The sequence below is a fragment of the Triturus cristatus genome, chromosome 2_2, assembly GCF_964204655.1.
Source record: "Triturus cristatus chromosome 2_2, aTriCri1.1, whole genome shotgun sequence".
NCBI classification, from domain to species: Eukaryota; Metazoa; Chordata; class Amphibia; order Caudata; family Salamandridae; genus Triturus; species Triturus cristatus.
In genome coordinates, this window is record NC_140582.1 from 737,946,542 (window position 1) to 737,970,962 (window position 24,421).

Sequence of the window (24,421 nt, forward strand, 5' to 3'; positions counted from 1 at the left end):
AGACAATATTCGTTTTTTTGATTTCCAGAAAAAATTGAAGGCCAGAATACCAGAGTCTTTTTGTGTAATGTACTCCCTAAATTAGTTGGCATTCAGTTCGATCCACCGCTTGAGATCCAGCGAGCACATCGATTAGGTACTCCACGGCACGGTAAAGACACACGTCCAAAACCCCTTATTGCTTGTTTCAGAAAGCATGAGCAAGTTCGACAACTACTGATAGCAGCATGTACTCAGGGTTCCTACTCTTATGACGGTTATGAAATACGATTGGCAGCTGATTTTTCCCATGACACCAATGAAAGAAGGAAAGCATTTCTCTCCATGAGACCTCAATTGAGGAAATTGGACATTAAGTATGGCTTGTTTGATCCAGCACGCTTTCGAGTCTCTAAGAATGGGGACACCATAGACTTTTACAATCCAGACGACTTACAACGTTTTTTGGTTGACATGACATCTCAAGACATGGACACGCAATCTGCTCCTACCCCTGCTCCTTCTCGGAATCCTCAAGCTAGTCCCACATCTGTGGATGACATGCGTCGCAATCTACATGAATCCCGTCAAAGAGGCAGAGTATTTGAACGGTCTATTCGCAGTCAAGATGATACATCTTCCACCTTAAATACTGTCTCCACCTTAACTCAGGAACAACATCGAGATAAGTCCCATTCTCCTCTAAAATCTGCCTTTAATGAGGAATAATTTTGATGTCATGGCTCCTATATAACTTATTAAGCCATAGGTTGCAGCTACTTTTGCTTATGTCTCTTTAATTGACAGATATAGATGAACTCTGTGCTGTTTTACTGGTTAAATTCTCTTGTCCTTTTGGAATGTTCTATTTATTTTCCTATATTCATGAATAGATAGTCACATCTCTGTAGCATTTTACATATATTAGTCATCAAAATATCTGAGTATTAACTTTTCATGCTTATCTTTTATTAGGGCTCTTATTTAGGTTATGGATTTTGATCATTCACTACTATTATATTTCTTGATGATGTCTTTTATAGGTTATTAGTGCATGATTTATCTATCACATGCAATATAGTTATTTTATCTATGATGTTGACTATTTGACCTATTCTTAGATATTAATATATTTCAAATCCTATATCTTTATCAATATTTAGTTCACTATGACTTAAATCTTCTAATATATTTCCAAAATGTTATATTATAAAAGTTATACTCTCTTAATATGCTATCCTTTAAAGGGCAGATTTTATATCCCTTCGTATTCCTTACCAGCTTGGTTCATATTTTCTAATTTTTCTTTATTTTATTCTCTCAGGGTTTTTTTCTTTTCTAGCTTCTCATATCAATGTTATTGGCCACTTTAAATTGCCTTTTTTTTCTTCTTCTTTTTTCTCTCTTTAAATGTTCTTGCCCTGGATTTTCCTTATTAATGGAGTCCCGGCCTAGAGCGGTGCTCTAGTGCGCCCAGACCCGCAGTTAAAAGTCTATTGTTATTCTATTATACTCTTTCTATTATTCTTTTGTAGTCTATAAATCTTTCTTTATTTGCTTTCTATACTTTAACTTTATTTATCTTTCTTATTGGTGGGTTTTTTCCTTTCCTCTTCTATACCCATTTCCATCACATCTTTTTGCAAGACTCTATTTTTTTTTTTTTTTTAATTTTATTTAATTATTTTTATTTCTAACATGGTCCGTGCTCATGATTTATGTGCTATATCCTGGAATGTCAATGGATTAACACACTATATCAAACGGAAGAAGGTTTTGTCCTATTTACAATCTAAAAAGGTGGATGTGGCTCTTCTTCAAGAGACTCATCTTAATAAACTTCGTAGAGATTGGGTGGGTAAAGTTATCCACAGTAGTATCAGCAAGGGGACTTCTTTAGAAGCAGGCCCTACTCGAAAATGTGGGGTAGCAATCCTTATCAGAAAAACATTACCAGTTTGTGTACTTAAAACATGGGAAGACTCACAAGGCAGATATGTTTTTGCAAAAATGTGCATTGGTAATATTCATATATGTGTGGGTTCAATTTATGCTCCTACTGGTGCTAAAAAAGATTTCTTTCTACGTTTGAATTGTTTGCTGTCGGAGATTGATGCCTCACAATACATCATCGGAGGCGATTGGAACCTGGTGAGAGGTCCAGTTTCGGATAACTGGACCTCTTGATAAGAATAATGCAGCGGACAGAGCCCTTATGAATGATATCATTGCAAATAATGGCCTTATAGATCATTGGCGCTTATCACACCCAACTGATGTTGAATATACAGTCACATCTCCCTCCCATGGCACCTTATCAAGATTGGATTACTTTTTAATTTCTCAGAGAACGGTCCAATCGATCCAAGTTTCTTGTATTTTGGAGTCATCCATCTCTGATCATTCTCCGGTCCTCCTATGTCTACAGACTGGGACACCCAAACCAGGTCGTAAACCCTGGAGAATGAACATCCAATGTCATAAAAACCCCTTGGTAAAAAACAATTGCAAGAACATCTTCATGATTTATCTCACATTTAATCAAAATTCAGTGGATTCTCACAGGGTCATATAGGCTGCTGCTAAAGCTGATATTCGTGGTAGACTTATGCGAAACACAGCCCAGTTCAACAAACAAAATATTGCTAAACAAAATCAATTGGAACAGGAAATTACCAATTTCGCACGTTTATATACTAAAAGCCCTACTTTACAAATTCGAAAATTACTGGAACAATCATGCATGGCATTAAATTCTCTTGTCACCTCTAAGGCAGAATATGCCTTACAAAAAATGAAAGGGAGGCACTATGAACAGGGTGAAAAAGCGGGTAGACTTCTAGCAGCACAATTGAAGCAAAGAGAGGTTGCTATGGCTATCCCTGCTTTACAATCCTCTAAGGGTTCCATGTTAACATGTCCTCAGGATATTGCTAATGAATTTGCCACATACTATAAATCTTTATACAGTCCAGGCGCCCATATAGATCAGGGTAAAATGTTGTCTTTTTTAAATGGATTAGAATTATCATCTCTTTCTGATGAAGATAGATCCATACTGGATGTAGACATTAGCAAAGAAGAGATTTATCACGCTATCCTTAAACTTCCTTATCATAAAGCACCAGGAGAGGATGGTTTTCCAGCAGAATTGTATCGCTGGTCCAGAGATAAAATTATAGACTGTTTGCATGCGGCATTTCAAGAAGCCGAACGTACTTCCACCTTAGGTTATATATCTAATACAGCAGTAATAGCCGTTTTACCAAAACCAGGAAAAGATCCACTTCTTTGTAGCAGTTATCATCCCATTTCACTTCTTAACTGTGACATTAAAATTTTAGCTAGTATTCTTGCTTCTCGTCTGCGCAGAGTTATTCCCTCTCTCATTCATAATACTCAGGTGGGCTTTGTACCTGGTCGATCTTCCAGAAATCATTTATGCTCCCTAGCTCACACTCTGCATACTGCTAAATCTTTACAGGATGATGCTTTGGCATTATCATTAGACGCCGAAAAGGCATTTGATAGAGTGGAGTGGGATTATTTTTTCCTAATCTTAGAAAAAATTTGGTTTGGGAGAACAGTTTATAAGAAAGATTAAATTGTTATATGAACAACCCACTGCACTGGTCAATTGTGGAGGATTTACTTCCGATACTTTTACTATACAGCGAGGCACCCGCCAGGGATGCCCCCTCTCCCCGCTTTTATTTTTATTAGCCATTGAACCTTTAGCCGCCGCTATTCGGCAATCTTCCAATGTGGTTGGTATTTCCTTACCGGTGGGTGAATCTAAACTTTATCTATATGCGGATGATATACTGCTCACTATTACTGATTTAAACAGATTTTTACCATCATTACTTTAAATTATAGAGGAATTTTCTTCTTTTTCTGGGTATAAAATAAATTGGGATACGAGTGAAGCACTTCCCATCTCTGATGTCACCTCAAGGGATGTGATACAGGGATATCCATTTCATTGGCAACCTTCTCGGTTAAAATATTTAGGTATCTTGGTAAATAAGGGATTGGACGCCATGGTATCAGATAATTTAGGGCCTTTAATCATTCAGATGCAATGAGATTTTGATAAATGGAAAGTCCTGGGTCTGTCTTTATGGGGTAGAGTTCAAACGGTGAAGATGGTTACGTTACCGCGCTTTCTTTATATTCTTGGTATGCTTCCTCTTCATGTTCCCTTATCCACATTGCGCCTTATAGATTCCAAAATAAAATCTTTCATATGGGGTTCTATTAAACCTCGTCTGGCTATACATAAATTAAATGATTATCATTCCTATGGTGGTCTCAGTCTTCCCTCCATTGAACATTATACCATTGCCTTGCATTTGTCTCAGCTCTCATACATGCTCCAAGATAATTTAAATACACCACATTGGGTCCATGTTGAGCGTCATCTTCTCTGTGCAACAAATGGTCTTGCAGTTTTATATGGATCTGGTGCAAGCCGAATAGATCCACCTAACCCCCTATTGTCTGCAATGCATAAGATATAGCAAAGAGCGCATCGTATCTTGGGCATTAATTCTCAATTACATGTAAAGGCTCCTATATGGAACAACTCCAGAATACGCATTAAAGGTAGAAGCTTTCTATGGCCTCAATGGAAATCGGCAGGCATTTTCACACTAGACCAAATTCTCCATGACGGGGATCTTAAACCTCTATCACAGTTAATGGATGAATTCAACTTACCCCCGCTGCAGCATGCCAAATACGATAAACTTAGAAAATCTCTTCTCAAAGCTCTTGGCTCCACACCTTGGTCATTATCTATATTACCAATAGTGTTTTATTTACAAATTTGTGGCAAACAGAAAGGTGTAATTTCAGGTCTCTACAAAACAATTACATCTCAATTATTTTCACACCCATTATCCTGCGATCTCCGACATACATGGTAAACACGTTTACAGACTTCTTTTTCAGATATGGAATGGATGAATATACTAGATGGTTTGGATAAGGGAGCTCGAGAAGCTCGTTTAAAGTTTTGCTTATTTAAAATTCTACATGACTGGCATTGGTCTCCGGTTAGATTATATAAGGCAGGCTTGTTACCGCATTCCAATTGTTGGAAATGTAATGCTTCTGGATGTGATATTGTTCATATCCTTTGCACGTGTCCATTGGTTAAACATTATTGGTCTTGCATAGGTCAGACTTTACATAAGTCTATCTCACTGCATTTACCCCTTTCCACAGCTAATAATATATTACATGATTTCAGAAATGTTCCCACTCTTTCTAAACCACAATCTTGTTACTTACATACCGCGCTTGCAACTGCTAAAATCTGTATATTAAGACAATAGAAATATTCCACTCCACCATCTCAAGAGTCCTGGTTATCTGCTATGATTCAAAATGCTTTGCATGAAAGGATTATATATAATATTCAAGATCAACTAGAGTTATTTTCACAGATATGGAATCCTTTTTTTACTTTCCTAACATGTTTGTATTTGTTATCATTTAGTTTTTAAAACTTGATTTTATATGCTTCTTCACTCTTTCCTTTATATATTGTTATATATATTTATTGTCTTAGATAGCATAATGTTAAATATTGTTCCATATATGCATTTACTTGTTACTTTCTATCATATGATCCTTACCCTTATTACTTGTATTTGAGTTTTCTTGTTTTTGTTTAATGATTCTGAAATGCTAATAAAAAATTTCAACGCAAAAATAAATATCAGACTTGTCTAACAAACTCTACAAGATCAACTCTCAACCACCGCACTTGGGTCCGCTAGCCTTTTCACATCTTGCTCACACAGACAACGTCACCTTACTAAGTTTAATCAAGGTAGGTCTGACCAGATTACTAACTGAAATGTAAAATGTCTTATCAGCAAACAAGGTAGAAATCAACATATCAAAAAAAACAATGCTTATTAGTAATCGGCCAGCCCTTCAACACAACATCTGGCTAGAAGGCAAACCCCTGGTGAAAGTTTCTAGTTACAAGTATCTGGGATATCATATAGATGACAAACTAACTCATCGTGAGCAGAAAAACTATATGGCTCGGTGGGCAGGGGCACTATCCTTTGCGTAAAGGTCACTGGCAAAGAACTTGGAGTGCCCATCGTTTACACCGCTGCTGATGGCAATAGCAGCCATAATGCTTCCAACTTTAACCTACGCTAGTGCCGCCTTATGTGTGAAAGATTCAGCCTTCCTTAACAACTCAACAACTAGCATTTGGGCTAATGAACGAAAAACTGGGCAGATTGCACACGTCCATAAAGGTTTGGTATCGTATTAAACAAAATACGGAGAACTCTAGCCTTATCTAGGCACTATGGTCCAAACTTGAGAAAGACAAAAAAATCACTGTTCAAGCAATTCCTGCACAATGCACTTAAATCGACTTGCACCTCTGAACTTTGTAACAAAAACATGCCCTTTCCAACATTTAGACTAACAATAAATAAAGCTGCAAAATTTCACTCATTACTACTGGATAAAAGCATTTTTAGCCTGAGGTCTCATGCTTGGTCAGAGGTCAACAACTACAAAGTTCTTAAACCAGTGGTTTACCTGGATCATACATTCTCTGTCCATTTAAAAAATCAACTAATGGCATTGCAGTTTGGAATGCATCCCTCACTGTCAGATGTTCCAAGCTGGAAAAGTACTGACTCAAGAGCATGTCGCCTCTGCGGCAGCTAAAAATAAGACCTCACCCATTGGATATGCATTTGTCAGAAACTACAATCAGCACAAGTCATTTTACAAAAAAATGACTTTCGGGATGGAGGAATATGAACCTGCAGAGCTGACATAATGATAGCTCCTCTGAATACCCAAACAGGCTGTGAAATCTAGTGCCCATTAAGAGGTTTTCTCCTTGGGGGTCAAACGCGATAGTAATTCGACCCGTTAGATCACCTCCCTAAGAAAAAGGCGATATCATATCCTACTGATACATCTACCTGGTAGCAAATATATGTGACTCACCATATGGACACTGATTCGTCAATCTGGTAAACATTAGACCCAGAGACTTATGCACTTAACTAAATTGGAAAAATCATTCCTAGTCAGAAACTAAAATAATAATTTTATTACCCAACAACTGATATTTTTTAAACTTGTTTATCCTAAGGTATATGACTAGCTGATACATCATAGTCAGAAATTACCCTGTGTAAATTGAGCATTACAGTTTGGGATTTTTTACTATATTTATTACCTGCTAAATTGTGTTTTTTTCATGTAGTGTCTGTTATGTCTCTCTTGAGGTATCAGACTGGTTGAAACTTCACAGCCAAAAATAAGCTCCGTGCAAACTAGGTATTACATTATGCAATTTTTTTTATGATACTCCTGTTAAATAATTGTAATCTCTGTTTTAAATTATGATTGATCCATGCACTAAAATTGTTATGGTCTTAATCAACTAAACAATAAACTTTACTTACTTACTTTCTCCTTGTCTTGCAACAGTAACTCCAACTGTGGCATTGAACTGTCAGCCTTTACATCGATAAACACTTTAACCTACTTCTATTATCATCTAACTATCTAAGTATCCTAGCTCTGAACTTTTCCTTTGCTTCCTCCAGTATTAACTTTATTACCACCCCCTCATTGTCCTACTTCACCTATGTTCACAACCACCATCTTAATGTATAACCATGGCAAGTGAAACTGCTCACCGCCGCTCAGAAAAGGCCTATCACCTACCTTCCCTTTTTAGACCCCACTCCCCCTTTTAGGAATTTTCCTACTCTCCGCTCCCTGTCAAAGCTTTCTTGATGGAGGGCCTCTCCAATCTGTATCAAATATAGATCTATCCCGTACATTGATAAATGGACCCCATTCCCTCTGAAGAAATTTGGTGCGTTGAATCTCAGTTCTGGGTATTCTACTCTTTCAAACCTTTCCTTCCTACAAAAAATCTTCATGTCCCTGTTATTCTTTCGCCGAGCTTTGTCAACGGTGGCCTGCTTGGCCGCCCCTCTCCAGTGCTGCTGTGGAACAAAGTCTCTCTAGATGACAAATGTCCCTGACCATTGCCTCCTACTCACGTGCATGTCCCCCTTCATCTCTTTGAGCATGACAAGACCTTTACAAACCAGTAAATCGTGTTCACCTAGAAGTAACACAATAATGTGAGTATACCTGTGCCTCCGCAGTAGCTTATTCAAGCAGTGTCTAAGTTCTCGCCATCTCCCACAACCTTTTCCATGCCACTTCACTGTAAAAATCTTCTCACTCAGTCCAAGATTACAGCCTCAACCCTTCTGGAGTACATGCCTTTCATCCCATTTAACAAATGAATGTCCTATGATCCATATAGGCAAGTCAATCCGGCCTACCTACCGCACCTGCAAAAAACACAATTGTGAGATGCTGAATTGACGCCATTCAGAAGCCGACCAATGTCCAGCCCAATGTTAAAGGATAGAGGAGAAGTGAGGTCTAGGGTAAGGTACTAGGGACGGGGGGAGACAACAAAGTGTCTCTTGTTGCCCTCACACACCCCGAGGGATGTCATGCTTCATCATCGGGCGTGTGCTCCTCGTCGGGCTGGCGGTGCAATGCCCTACGTGTCCCCCGAAGGGTCTCTTTGGCGGAGATCTTTTAGAGAGCTGCCGATTGGTGCATGCGGGTATGTGGAGGGAAAGTACCGGGATAAGGAGTGGAAGTAGTGTGTGCAAAATAAATTAAAAGTACCTAAGGGTTACCTAAGACTAGGGAGTGTTTTAATAAAGAGGTACCCTTGGTACGGTAAAAAACCCGTAGGTTAATCGTTACCTATCAAGACGTAATGTGTCTAAGGTAGCTTAAAAAAGTGGTCGACATGTTTCTTGCCTTAAGTGGTCAAAGCGATCCCTGGCGTTTCATCAGGACCAGTAGAGGTGAGTGATGTGAGGAAGGTGCACAGACTAAGTGTAGTGAGAGGGGTATAAATCACCCTCTTACTGGGCAAATGAGGGGGTAGTGTCTCCTATATAAGTTGTGTGTGGTTAAGGAGTCTGTTATGCCCCCTTTGCAAAGGACCTAGACCAAAAGAAAAATGATAAAAATACACAGAGAGGGAAAAAAGGAAATCAAGTTGAATTCAAATGCGGAAGTTCTGTTTCGTACGGCATTTTGCTGGCAGGAGAGATCTCCACACGATGCCGGAAAACAGTCATACTTTCAACAAACCAGTGGCACAAGATCACTTGATATTGGTAGGCAGAGCAGCAAAAGGAAACCAAGTTGAAATCAACTGCGGGAGTTTCGTTTTTTACGGTATAATGCAGGCAAGAATGGACTCCAGACTATGCCATAAGACAGTCATGCTTTCACACACTCTTGCCACAAGTACATTTGATAACAGTAGGAAGAGCAGCTGTGGGTGGTATCCCAAGCTAGCCATATGTGACAGATAACGGAGCCAGGGGGGGGGCGCCGTAGAGACCGGCGGTAGTGGGGCAAGGTAACCACTGATTCCCACATGCACTCTGAACTGTCACTAGGCTTAACAATAGGTGCACCAATCATGTAACGATAGGCGATGGCTACAGAGATAATCTCGCTGTCTCAGTCGTGGCTTCAAAACAAACCCGTAACCTCAATGCGGGGCATATAGGAGAGGAATCTTACCTAAAAAGGAATTGGAATTACTCCTTGAGCTAAGCGGCGTAGGATGCCCACACCATCTAGGGCTGGTAGCGAGCAGTTGTGAGTACCAGAGGTGAGCCACACGAGAGTAAGGAGGAAAGGAATAATGTTGGTAGAGCATTAGGCACACTTAAGGCAGGCGTACTATTGAGACTTACTTTTAGAGGAAGAGTGTCGTTGCCTGAAGAAATACTCACGGGTTGCTCAGGTGACGGCACTGGAAACCTGCCCGGTCCAGACGCCAACTTTCCCTCCACATACCCGCATGCACCCATCGGCAGCTCTCTAAAAGATCTCCGCCAAAGAGACCCTTCGGGGAACCTGTAGGGCATTGCACCGCCGGCCCGACGAGGAGCACACGCCCGATGATGAAGCATGGCATCCCTCGGGGTGTGTGAGGGCAACAAGAGACACTTTGGTGCCGATTAGGATCCTGGAAAAAATTTCCCCAACCAAATTGAATCTGGACTTTTTTCCGTACAAATGGTAAAAGCGCTGTACAAACTGCCAAGTACGATTCGTATGGGAAAAAGTCCATACAAATCGCATTGGGAAAATTCCCCCACACGTCCTCGGGTCGGGAAAAGTCTCCGACACGTCCCCGGACATTTTTACGTACAAATGGGAAAACTGAAGTCCCAATGCGCAATTACGATCCGTCCCATCCGTCCGATTGTACAACTGTATGGAAAAAAGACCGTCCAGAGCGAACTCCCATAGCAACCATGGAGATGTCCAAACAAGTGCCGTACCCCCCCCCGCCCCCCGTATGTTCGTGCCGTACCCCCAGCACCCCCGCGGATGGGCGCGCCGTTCCCCCAGCCCCCCGTATGTACGGAGCGTACCCCCCAGCCCCCGTATGTACGGAGCGTACCCCCGTACCCCCCAGCCCCCCGTATGTACGGAGCGTACCCCCCAGCCCCCCGTATGTACGGAGTGTACCCCCGTACCCCCCAGCCCCCCGTATGTACGGAGCATACCCCCACCCCCATATATACGGTGCGGACCCCCAGCGCGTAGCGGGGGGCTGGGGGGTACGCTCGGTACATACGGGGGCTGGGAGGGTGGGTACGGCGCGTACCGGGCCCCCTAATCAGCTCGCATCGCTGCGTACTTAGCTTTTCCGGCACTTTTTAGGTGCCGTAAAAATTTTCCCATCCGGACTGCAGTCGGTGCGAATCGTAATTGCTGGTACGTAAAAACATGCCTAACTCCGTCCGGACGTCACGTCCGCGGTGTCCCGGATCACATTTGTATGTATTTTTCTGTCGGTTGGTCTTTTTTCCGAATCGTACGGGAATGGTGTTTCCGTACGAATCGTAATTGCATGTTTGTAAAGTTTTACAACCCGGTACGAGTCGGACGGAGAAAAAGCTCCGACCCACAGTTTGTACCGGGTTTTTCCAGGATCGTAATCGGCCCCTAAGTTGTCTCCCCCTATCCCTAGTACCTTACCCTAGACCTCACTTCTCCTCTATCCTTTAACATTGGGCTGGACATTGGTCGTCTTCTGACCATATCCACCCCGGAACAGTGTCCTCATAGTGATTACCCCATTGACGTTTCGGAGCATAGGCACTGGACCATTAACTAGCTCCTGGTCCCCCCCCTTTTTGTCTTGACGCAGCCATTCAGAAGCCCCCTTCCTGTTCCTGCGCACATTTCGCTGGAAACAGTCTGATGACCAGTGACCCAATTTCATAATTCTCTCTCTGCCACAGCCCCTCTGAGCTGCCCCTGTGGCCACATCAATTCTAAAAGAATGCGTACCGAAGTTTCCCGGGTGTTCCCCAATGCTTTCCAATGTTTTTAGCATGACCAAATGCAGATGAAGAGAAGTCACCCAGGCCCCATCAACGTGACAAAAACCTCCCCCCTTTATGACCTGCGAACCACCCAACACTTTTCTCCCCAATGTACCGGACACACAATATTGTCTGAAAACTTGAAGCCAAACTCGCTTCCCCAGCACCCTCTGATCTGTCTTGGATTGTCAAATGCACAATTCTGGCCCACTTTCCTCACCTTCCACGCCCGGAATACCTTTCCTACCCATCAGTTCTGGAAACACAGAAAGCCCCGAAAAACATCCAAGACACAAGAGTGGAAAAAAGAACCCATTCTCCCCTTTTCGTGCATATCTCCGGCAGTGCCGCTATCATTTCACCAAGCAAATGCCGTGTTAATGGCCTTCTCAGCTGAGGCCAGTGGCCCCTTTCCCTAGACCATCCCTCTTGCATTTTCTTTCCCAGCGCCCCAGCCAAAGGAGTACATGCTCATAAGAGCTTGCCCATTAAGGCAATTCCTGCGAGCTTTTACGCTACAGTGGCCCTGAGAGCCATCCTACAATCAGTGTGAGGATGTACTGTACGGCATCCTCTTCCCTATCCCACGGCTTTAACCTCCACTTTGTCCCCCTACCTGAAACTCTTTCCATGCCAAGGCATATGCTTTTCTGGTGGATACGGCCAACTGCCCTATCACCAACTGCAGCATCCTCTTTCTGCTATGTTGCACATGTTTTCTGGTACCTTTTTCCTGTCTTTGTCTGACTTCGTGGATAGCCGATGTACCTCTCCCACTGTGAATGAGACAAAGCGCCCACAATGTCATTTTCCACACCTAGCACATGATTTGCCTTGAAGGCAACATCATGCTTCAAACAACACATCACAAAAACACGCAGCAGTTAAAGTACCTGTTCATATCTCTGCCTGTTCACCACATGTACATTGGCATATTATCTACTCTGAATAAAACCTTTTTGTGAGCAAGCTCCTGCCCCCATAGAAGCACTGCCATGACTAAGGGGAAGAATTCCAGAAAAGCAGTGCTCCTACCCCCCTGCTTCCATGCCACCGACCATTCTTCTGCACACCTCCTGTAAAGCCCAAAAACATTCCCCCCCAGATGCGTCTGAGTATATCTTCATGTTTAAATCGCATTCCTTTGGGTGATCTTTGGTATCCCAGTGAAATCGTCCAGGAACCTGTGCCACACACGCAGGTTCTTCCTTGTGCCCACTGACAGGCACATTTGATGACAAGGAGATGACAGCCCACTATGTACATGCCCAAATGCTTACAGAAAGTCTTCCCTGTCCTGATTACACTACATGCAAAGTTCAAATGTCCCTGTAAGAGCTGCACTCCTTGACTATCACCTTTTGTTTGTACAGCATTGCACCTAATAACATTTGCACTTTGCACCTTCTTGCCCACCGGGAGGAGCGCTTCCATGGATGCAGAATCCAGTTTGATACCCAGGAACGAAAGCACAGTTGCCATTTCCTTAGTTTTTTCCAAAGCCAGCAGTACCCATAAGTTGCCCATGAGCTCTTGAAAACTTGTCAACAGCCGTTGACAATCTGCAGAACCAGTCACCCCCACAAAAAAGAAATCATACAGAAAGTATGTTACAGTCCTCTGACCTTTGTGCGACGTAAAAACCCACTGTAGGAAGGAGCTGAACCACTCAAACTGTGCACAAATATCGCACAGCCCGTGGGTGAAGCCGTATCATCATACCATTGGCTTTCAAACTGTATGCCTAGCAACTGAGAATCCTGTAGATGAACTTTAAGTCATTAAGTCCAGGAAGTCGGACTTAATGTCACACTTTGCCATGATTGCGCCCCTTCTGATGTGTTCCAACAATGCAATAGCCATATCCACTAAGGAATATGACAGCGACATATCCTCACCTGAGATAAAGTCATTAACCAAGCTCCCTTCCAGCCATGACACATGCTGTATTTGCCGGACTCAACCTCTTTTTTTTTTGGGCACCACCCCGATCAGTGACACAATCAAATTGGGCATAGGCCATTGCCTTAACGTCCTGCCATTCTGCCCTCCTGAACTTACTTTGCCAACTTTTCCCTGCCAACTTGTATATGGGTCAGCAGAGATTTCAAATTGTCTGCCCATCTTGTGATTCTGGGGCCCCTGTACGCCAAACAAAACCCCTACCGGAAACCATCATCGCTCAACAACTTTGTGTTAAGTCTCTCATGATATCGCATCAACTAATAGTCAAGTTGACCACCCTTAATCGGCATATGAACCTTTGTTCATATTGCCATGTGCCCCCCATTCTCCCCTCTTCATTGGATTACCCAGTTGCCCATTATAGGCTTCTTGGTATTGGTTTCACTATTCTGCCTGTGTACCCTACGTGTTTCCTTCTACCCTATTACACTGGATGAGCGAATGTCTTTCTGAACATTTTGAACACTTGTGCCTGAACTTACAGTAGTCTCTAGTGCACAACCCATTATTGAAGTTGCAACATGTCCTCATTGCTCCTCCTTGCGTTTTGGCCACACCTCCACCCTAATTGAGTTGGGCGGGGCTCAAAAAGGCAGTCGACGCGTGCCTGGTTGAATATCATGTATACAACGGAGGTGTTAAAACTTTGTTTTAGAACGCTTAGCAGTAATTCTCCGTACAAGCTTATTAACAGATGTGGGTGCTGTTTATTGCCCCGTTTCTTCCCACATATCAACCTGCACGTCTTTTTATATGTTTTCCACAATTGTGTGTTTGTGTGCCAACTCTTATAGCACATGTATTAAAAGGGCCGTGCCTTTTGCAAGCATGCGCGCCCTGCTGTTTCTTGTGAGGGAAGTCTTAAGAGGTTCATGATGCGTTTGTTTCTTCAGAGACGTGTACAATCCCTGAACCAGTGCTCAGGTTGAAGAGTCATCTCTCATAGCAATGCCATATAACTCAGGACCTTATAGGTGTGAAGTAGTTTGTGATTGCGCGCACATCAGTGGTAGCACGACATGCATTTGCTTTCTTCAGACACCAGACGGTGACACCACCTGCTTCAGTGCACCCACACTCTTAGTTGCAAAGACAGACACACTTCCCGAGACCCAACACAAGGGCACTGGGATCGAGAACGTTCCCTCTAAATAATAACTCTTCTCACTGCCACTGCAGAGTTGGGGGTCAGTTCTAACTCGAGGAAACACATTTCTTGCTTTTCCTCCCCACATTATTCTTTCTGCCTATCCTGTCACCGGGTCATAATTTCTGCTCTTTAGAGGGAGTTGACCGTATTACATATTTCACCAACGTTGTTTATTTGCCAGAGATAACCCTGTTGCTGGAGAAGACCGACATTTTGGAATGTGGGCTGTGCATTTATCAATTATTGGCTAAGGAAATACCACAATGGACGGAAAGAGAGCGCTGCCCAAACCATGGGTTCTTTGAAGTAATCTGTTTTCTTGTTTGCTTGTTTTCTTTTTAAAACAGATTTGGGTAGTGTGCGTTTTTTTAACAGAGACTGGGGCCTTTTACCGATCAGGCGTGAGTGGAGCTGTAGCAGAGGATATTATATCAAAACACTGTTTAATCGACTGGCCAGGTGTTTTTAAATTCCTGGTCCAGAATACAGTGTTAATGCAGTCGTATCCCACACCTTGCACACTCGCAGGGACCAGTTACAGCTCTCCGTCACCTCGTATTTCCCCTGTCTGACAAACATGGAATGTGTGCGAATGAACAGGGGAAGGTGGAACCAGCAGAGAAATACCAGATTCCAGCTGAGCAGTTAATTTGGATCTACTATATTTCTCAATCAATCAATCAATCAATCAAGCTTTATTTCAACATGTAATGTCATAAAAGCACAATACTATAAAAATACAATTACATACAAAAGATACATTTAAAAACATGTCGTAAAAAGGATCTGAATGCCTAATGCGCAATAAATAATTAAAAAATGAATTAAACTTAGCAGCTTTGATGTAAAAGAAAGATTAACTAGAGCTAATCAGCCTCTGCCTGATCAGCCATGCCCATCCTAAAAATTTGGCCGCCCCTCAAATTATAGTAGTGTTTGTTGTCGATTTAAGGATTCTCAGGGCGGTAAAACAGTCCCTTATCCCAAGCTGCAGGCAAACGGGCCTAAGCCATTTCATTCTTGGGGACGCATAAGCTGGGCAAACAAAAAGAAAATGGGAAATGTTTTCAGCAACGCCTGGGCAGGTTGGGCAATCCAGGGGGGTCTTATGCGGGGGATTCCACTTACTAGTGCTTTCGCGGAGGGGAAGAGTCCCAAACCTAAACTGGATAAAAAGCGTTCTGTCTTTGGGCTTTGAAATAAAGTCCAGATATGGTTCTAAAAAAGGGACAAGCTTGTGTTGACGAAATGCCTCTGTAAGCCTACCATGGTTGGGGTCACTATGGTTCCGGGCATCAACCCATGCCCAATATGCTCTTTTGATTGCATCCTTCGGTATTGTTGTCCCCAGAACCCGGTCAAATGCGAGACCTGTTGCGACCAAGAGCTTTTTAATGTTTGTCAACCACTCGATCTTGTGAGCTCCTTGTAAGTTCATGACCTCCCTGAGGCCATCAGCATAATTGGAGAGCTCAGGGGTACGCCACAGCCGCGCCCAGTGTAACAAAGGACGGAGGGTGACTAGGTCTCTAATAGAGCGCCTGCCAAGGTCGCTCAATAGAGGACTAGTCGGGGTGCCCCTCGGGAGTGATAGAAGGTCTCTAAAAAACTTGTTTTCGTTGGTCACTAGGGTATCTACGCAGCAAAAGCCCCATAATTCTGCCCCATTAAGGGCGCTGCCTACCGCCTTTGGAGCGTAGATATCCAAAGCTGGGGCGATAGGTTTAGTAATAGAGGCACGGAATTCCTTTCCCAGGCTTCCTATTACCCGTCTATGGTTGAGTGCCATTTTGTCAATATGGGGCTGCCACTTGAGCCTATCAGTGACTCTGATCCCCAAGTAGTCAAACTCCTTGACACGCTCAAGTGGTTTTCCATCTAGGGTCAGGGTGGACCGGAAGGATCTAGTAGGGTTGAAGTAAAGGAGTTTAGTTTTGGAGGTGTTGATGACAAGGCCTCTCAGCTCACAGAACAAAAAGAAGCGATCTAGAAGCTTCTGTAGTCCTGCTGGTGTTTTTGAAATTAGAAGAGTGTCGTCCGCAAATAGAAGGGCGGGGACTTTGTCACCCGCCAGTGTGGGGACGTCAGCTTCAATTTCGAGCAAGTAAGAGACTACACCATTCACAAAAAGTGTGAAGAGCGTAGGTGCCAACACACAGCCTTGGCGATCCCCTCTATTGACCGGGATTTTATCGTTTTTTTGTTCCTGAGTTCCCCATCTGATGCGGGCAAAGTTGTTAGTATGCATCCGGATGAGAAGGTTCAGGATGTAAGGGGGGATCCCCAACTCCTCCAAAATCAGCCACAGGCGATCACGAGGAACCAGGTCAAAGGCGGTCTTAAGATCAATGAACGCCAGATATAAGGCGCCCTTGCCAATAATGACCACCTTCCAGTAAAGTAGCACTAGCCTAAATGCTTGGTCAATTGTGCTAGTGCAGGCCCTAAAGCCTGCCTGGAACTTTGTCATGATGCCATTTTCGTCCACCCAGGAGTGGATCCTCTCCAGGAGGACCCTGCCGACCAATTTCTGACCAGCGTCTATAAGACTGATTGGGCGATTGTTCGCTGGGTCACCCCTTGAACCCTTTTTAAAGATGGGAATTACTTCTGCTCCCCTCCAAGACTCGGGCACCGGGGAGCCATCTAGGAGATTATTAAAAAAAATTGCAAAGTACTTCGCCCATCCGTCAACATTCGCTTTATATAGGTCACCCGGGATGCCATCTGGTCCCGGGGCCTTTACAGAAACGATTTTATTGATGGCAATCTCTACCTCTTTCTTCTCGATCTTGTCGAATGAGAATTGTTCAGTGGGAGTAACTGAGGGCCTCAAATGGGTGCAATGATCCTCCTCAGGCCCCACCCCTACATATAGGTTCCTAAAATGGTCGAACCATTCCCTGTCCGTAATATGGTTGGGGATTTTATCCTGGTCATACATAGAGGATTTTCTCAAAATGGACCAGAAAAGCTCGCCGTTTTTTGAGTGGCTTGCAGATTTTAAAGCATCCCAACGCTGCTCATCCCAATCCTTCCTTGCAGTGACAAGTGCCTGTCTATAGAGCTGCCTCGCATCCCTGACCACACCTGGATTATTAGATTTGATTGCGAGGATCAGGGTATTTTTGTTTGATCTGCAGTCCTTGTTAAACCATTTGTTTTCTGACTTAGTTTTTGGTATTGTTTTTTTCCTATGGTCAAGAAACAAGATACCAATCGAGTCCATAGTTTCCTCGAAGGTTTGGTATAACCAGGCATATCACTGGATGCCATGGAAAGCCTGGCAGTATAATCAACAAGGATTTTTTCCAGAGCAGCAAGTTTTGTATTAGACAGGACAAATTTAGACCACCTGAGGAATCTGTTGCAATTAGAGGGGTGGAGTATCTTGGTGAGCATCTGCAATCCATGTGAAGGAGTTTGATCATGGCTATAGCACAACTCTCTCATGCTAAGTGATAAAGGGTTATGGTCGCTGCTGGTTGAGGGGGTTATTATCATATCAGCAACAAATTTCCAGCCCTCCTGTCAATCAGGATGTAATCGATTCTGCTTTGACAGACGACCCTGTTGAAGGTGATGGCACCACCCAGGTCAGAGGCTGTACGCCCATTCGCAGCTCTTAGACCAAATTCTAGAGCTAGGGCGTTTAGTTGGATCACGACCGGGGACCATCTTTTTACGGGGTTAAGAGATAATAAAGGAATACACTATATTTCTACAAACACTTCTCCTGGAAAGGGATAAAACTAAACAAGCGCTCGCCATTGCCTTGTCCTCCCTCTGCGGCTCTGAGCTCTGTGCCTCCGTGCCTATTTCACAGCTGTTGTGAATACTTTTCTTATCTGCTTGTTAAATAAACAAGCAGATAAAAAAGTCTTCACAACTGCTGTGAATCAGACGAGCCCGTCCAGCAAAAAGCCAAAGGGAGGCAACTAAAAACCCTTGTTTCCAATGGGTAGCCAGCATTTACCATAAACACTGACGCTACCCAATGGAAAGGAGGGGCGTGATTGAGCCCCCTTAACTTGTTTACTATAAGTCTCGAGGCGAGGAGCGCATGCGCGCTCCAACGCCAGCCGAGACCTAAAAATTACTAATGATTGAAAATCAGGAGAAAAAAAACAAAACACATGATTCTCTAAGTGCCGAGTTTGTAGTGCAACAATGAGTCACTGTGGTACTGCGCAAACGTAAGTCCTATCCTCACTGCTGACAATCAATGTTAGAAATGGGATTTCTGGATGGCTAGGGTATACACATAAGCCAGGCAGAACTCACCACTCTAAACAGGGCAAGGGAGTTACACACTTAGGATAACCCCTGCTCACCCCCTTGGTAGCTTGGCAGAGCAGTCAGGCTTATCACAGAGGCAATGTGTTAAGCGTTTGCACAACACACACACAACAGTGACACACTAGGCACACCACAAAAAGAGACTCCACACAAGCTTAAATAAAAATATCCTTTGTATTATTCATAAAACACATTAGTCCAAAATCACATAAATCACTGTGCCACTAGGCACTTTTCATGACGTAACATAGATTACAAAATCACTTTGCCAATCAGGCAATTGGCATAACACCACCAGTAGTGCACTAAACATTTCAGGGCATAAAATGTGGCCAATTATGTACAGGTACCTAATATACAGTTGTGTCACCCATAAATCATAATTAGGGCGTGAAATACAGTGACAACATTACACATCATGCCAACATTGTACATAATTTTGCTTGTTGCCGTAAAACACCTCCTCACCTGGTATGATCATAAATCAGAAACACAGGGCATAAATACTGCAGTTAAGGGGGAGAGAGAAAACACACAGGGTGCAAAACATCACCCAAAATAACAGGCAGGGCCTTAATCACAGAAAATCACCTTAGTCGTGTAGTTCTCTCCTAGACATAGCACACTTGCTCTACCCTTACAGGTTAAATGGTAATTGCAGTTCCTAATGCTAGTGACGGCACTCCTGTAAACCTTTCAGGGGGAGTATGGTAAGTATTTCTCAGCAACCGGGTCCCACTATCGAGGTTCCACCCCAGGTCGCACCATTTCAACAACTGCCCCCCAGGTATGTGTAAACAAGGAGGGGGGGGGGCACCCTCGCTTCAGGTGAACCCACATCTGATCTTCCCCACAAGGAGAATGGCCGAAAGGCCGTTTTGGCCATGTTGCAGTTTTTCTGTGAGAGGAAGCTGCTCTCACTCCGCGGGCCAAACCAAACAATGCTCCCAAAAGTTCTACAATGGGACTGCGGCCCACAGACATGGGCTCAACTGCTGGATAAAAGTGGAGGGGGACGGCCGTGCTCACCTCCATAGGCCCTAACTCATCGAGCTCTTGTTGCAGCGATCTCCCTGAGACCGCTCTTGGCACTGCCATGGTCTACTCGACGAGGCCTAAAGTCAACGCCCGCTCTTCTCTGCACTCCCCAGGCGGGGTAGGGGGGAGCCAGAGAACAGAGCCCACCAGGCTCCGATTCCTCCTCAGGCGACTGATGGGAGCCTGCGAGGCTCCAGCTTTCTCTCACGGTTGGTCCCCCCTTTGGACATGAGCGTTGTCCCAGCAATGCAGAAGGACTGTCAGGCGGGGTTTCCTTTTTGCTAGTGGGCTGGTTGGAAGCCCTAGGCCATGAAGCAGAGCCCCAGCCGTCGATGAGCCAGAAAAACAATGTGGGGAAGATGACAGGGAAATGAAGAGAACTCCTTCTGCTGTAGCTCTCCCCTCCTGTTGCTCAAACACCACAATGAAATGCAGCCCTAAACATGGTGCACGGCAACAAAAAGCATACTTTTCTCCCTTCAGTTCAGGGTGAGCCCACTCCTCGGACTCGGGCAACACAAATTCCAAAGTGCTCACCATTCGCTATTAGCAAACAGGGTGGGCTGTCCTACAGAGTCCATGGAGGACAACCTGGGGGGCACTACAGCAGGCAACAACCAGCAGGCCAGCTCATCAGGGTCCTTTTCTTGCAGCAAAGTGTCAGTCCTTTTTGTGACCTAGCAGGCCACAGGTGAGCACAGCAAAGCAAGCAAGTTCAGATGGCGGTTTCTCCTGGCAGCTCAGCAGTTCCTCCTGACAAGGTGCTGTCCAGGCAGTGTCTCCAATCATTGGGTCACAACTCCTGTACTTATTGTTCCAAAGTGTTTGTTCTGGGGGCTCTTCAAACACGATTTAGAATTGCACAACACCCCCATTCACATCTCAAGCCCTGGCACCAGACACTCTGCAGGGGGCCCGCAGCATTGTAGAGGGCTGGCACAGTCCTATTCAGGTTCAGGTGCAACTCCTCCCACCACTCTAAATGCAGACCAGGCCTATCCAGGTGGAAGGGAAACTCCTCCTGCTACTCTAAATGCAGCCAAGGACTGTTCATCCTAGCACTGAGTCACCCAGGAAAGGCAAGACACACCTCAACCGCCCTTGTGATTGTCTAGAGTGAATGCACATTCCCTCTCTCCTGCCAGTCAAAAAAAGAAGGTGAATACACATCCAGGCAGGGCACAAAGACTCAAGTCAAGTCAAAAAGCTTTTATTCGGTTCGTATGAATACAACCATATAAGCTAGACAAAAATAATATACAATAAAATAGTATAGCACACAAATTTAACAGTTTAAAAAGCAAAAAGTTATTCCTGAACCGGTCCTAGTATCTCGCAAGGAATGGTGAAACACTACTCATAAATACAGCAATAAATAAACAAATATAACATCAATTAAGGATAAGATCAGACATGTGTCGCTACTACATAAGTGGAAATACTCAATAAATGTTAATTCCAACAAAGTTGAAAATTCCACCTCACTATAATAAAGTGACTTGTGCAAAATTTGTTGTATGGCATCAATATCTATATATTGTTCAGGAGACATTAATTCCCGTCGTATTGAAGAGCTCTACCTTATCATGATAAAGTGACAAGTGAATAGGTACAAAAAGACCATAACAAAGTAGAAAACTCTACCTCGCTATAAATGGTGACTTATGCATAAGTACAGATTAGGCTATAATAGACACAATTTCACATTAATCATGAAGCCATTAGTTTCCTACACAGTAGAAGGCGCCATCTCGCAGTAATAAAGTGACCTGTGCAAATGTGCAAAATAAATCTTAACATTGTAATATTACAACAATATATGGAATTGCTCAAAACGCATTAATTACCACCATAATAGAGAGCTCTCCCTAGCCATAATAAAGTGACTTGTGCACAGATACAAATAGGCCATAACAAAGTAAAAGAGTTCTACCTCGCTATCGTAAAGTGACTTGTGCGTAGGTGCAAATTAGGCCATAACAGAACACAGTTTTACATTAATCATATAATTATGGATTTCCTGGCAGCTCTACATTCCAAAATAAATAGTGCAACATGGAAGCAGACATCTGGACTCTGTAGAGAACATAATAAATTCATAATATCTACTGTTAAACGAATATTGTATTTTAAAAAGATAGGTTTCAGATAAAATTTCCTTAAAAATACATAAAATTTACTAAATAGTAACCCCGGGCGTAGCACTACGCTTCGCCCACGTAGTGTACGTAGCGCTGCCTGCTTCGCACTTTCCGAAGTAGGCGAAGCAGGGCAGCGCTACGCACACGCCGAGGGCGAAGCGTAGCTGCTTGCCACCCGCCACCCACCTCCCGCCTGCCCTCCTTTTAATAATATAAGCAATGAAAAATAAATTAAAGTAAGTCGACTTACCGTAAGCGCGGCGTCTCCGGGGCTCCCTCTTTCTGTTTCTAATTTCTTCTGGCAAATGCGCATGCGCAGACACCCGCGCATAAGCATTTCTCGCGAGAAATGCGCATGCGCGGGCGTCCTTGCATGCGCATTTGTCAGAAGAAATTAGAAACGAAGAAGAGGGAGCCCCGGAGACGCCGCGCTTACGGTAAGTCGCTTTACTTTAATTTATTTTATATTGCTGATATTATTTAAAAGAAGGGCGGGCGGGAGGTGGGTGGCACGTAGTGGGGCTACGCGAAGCGCGTAGTGTGCGTAGATTTGGGCACACTACGTGCTGCATCACGTAGCCCCACTACGCCCACTACGCCCACCCTTACTAAATAGCAAAAAATGGCAACAGCTTTGTTTAGAGACATTGTCACAAGGGCACTTTTGGTTAGAGCCTGCCCCGATTACGGGGAAGGATACAAGGTGGTGTGCGATGCCCAACCTTAAACGTACTAGTACAAATCGATGTGATTTTCTAGTCACGTCCACCAAGTATGACTGGAACCCACTCTTAAGATTAAGCTGCCTATAAAATACAGAAGTCTTATGGGAACGGAGCAATTTATTTATTTCTTCCGTCTTGTGAAGCAGAAATGTGTCCTTTATTTCCTTCTTAGAGAGTGATATTATATAATCGGAGTCTTTAGAGATATTAATTCCGAATAATGTGTTATACCAAAAGATAATATAGTTCAACCACGGAATGCGGGAACAATGGTCTAACTTGAGGCAGTCTTTGATTACTGACTGTGTAAACTCAGTTTCCTTTTTGTGCCAAATTGAACGCCATAATAATAAAGGGCGTAAGTCAGCCAGATCTGATATATATTTAAGACAGGTTTCTTGATGTATTAAATCAGATGAAGCTGCAGCCGGGACACATAACAATCGTTTAAGGAAATTATTTTTGTTTATTTGAAGTTGGACCGTGGACGAATAACTCCATAATCCAGCTCAATATAAAGCCGAAGAGACACATCTAGCGTTGTATATGGTTACCATGTCTTTTATTCTATGGTCCCCAATTTTTGCTGCAAAACGAAAAATACCATTGGAATTTCTAATCACTTTATGTCCAATGTTTTCTTGCTCATTGGTCCATTTACCGTTTCCATCAAAGCTAATACCTAAATAACAAAAGGTCTTAACAGCTTGAATCTTTCAACCTTCTAAAAAGAAGGACCGCGGTGACTTTAATTTTTTGCCAGATATCATGGTAAATGTCTTTAATTTGTTAATCAACAATTTCCTGCCATTTATAAAATCAGTAAAAGCATCGATAAGACGTTGCAGACCCAAGGGAGTACGTGAAATTAGGACAGCATCGTCCGCATATAGCAATACGGATACAACAGTGTTATCTATTTTGGGGGCATCAGCCGGGATCTTGTTTAAAAGCAAGGCTATTTGATTGATAAAAAGGGAGAATAAAAAAGGTGCCAGTGCGCACCCTTGTCTGATGCCTCTTCGCACAGTAAAGAAAGGGGTTCGCTCACCAGTAGACCCATATCGTACACTGCAAGAAAGTTTCTCGTATACCCTAGCTACGAAAAACACGATCTCCTTTGGTGCCCCCAGTTCAAGCAGTACTGACCAAAGGAGCGAATGGTCCACTAGGTCAAACGCACTACTCAAGTCTGCGAAGCATAAAAACAGATTACCCCCTTTCACCACTGTGTATTTGTTGATAAGTAAATCCAAATTTAAACATTGTTCGATGGTCCCAATGCCCTTCCTAAAACCATATTGAACTGGGGTCAATATTTTCGATTCTTCAGCCCATGTTTCCAATCTTTTTAGGAGTACCCTACTTAGCACTTTTATTGAAGAGTCAAGTAATGATATTGGGCGATAGTTGCATGCTTCGGAACGCGAACCCTTTTTGTAAAGGGGGACAATTAATGATTCAGCCCATGATGTTGGGAAATTCCCTATAGCGGCAGCATTAAAAATTCTTGTAAGAATTGGTGCCCAAAGGTCCAGTATATGAATTCAATCGGAACACCATCCGGTTCTGGTGCCTTGTCCCCTTTACTGTTTACCATCCCTTCACACACCTCCTTGACACTAATTATTAGCGGCAATGTGGGCCATGTAGAATCATTAA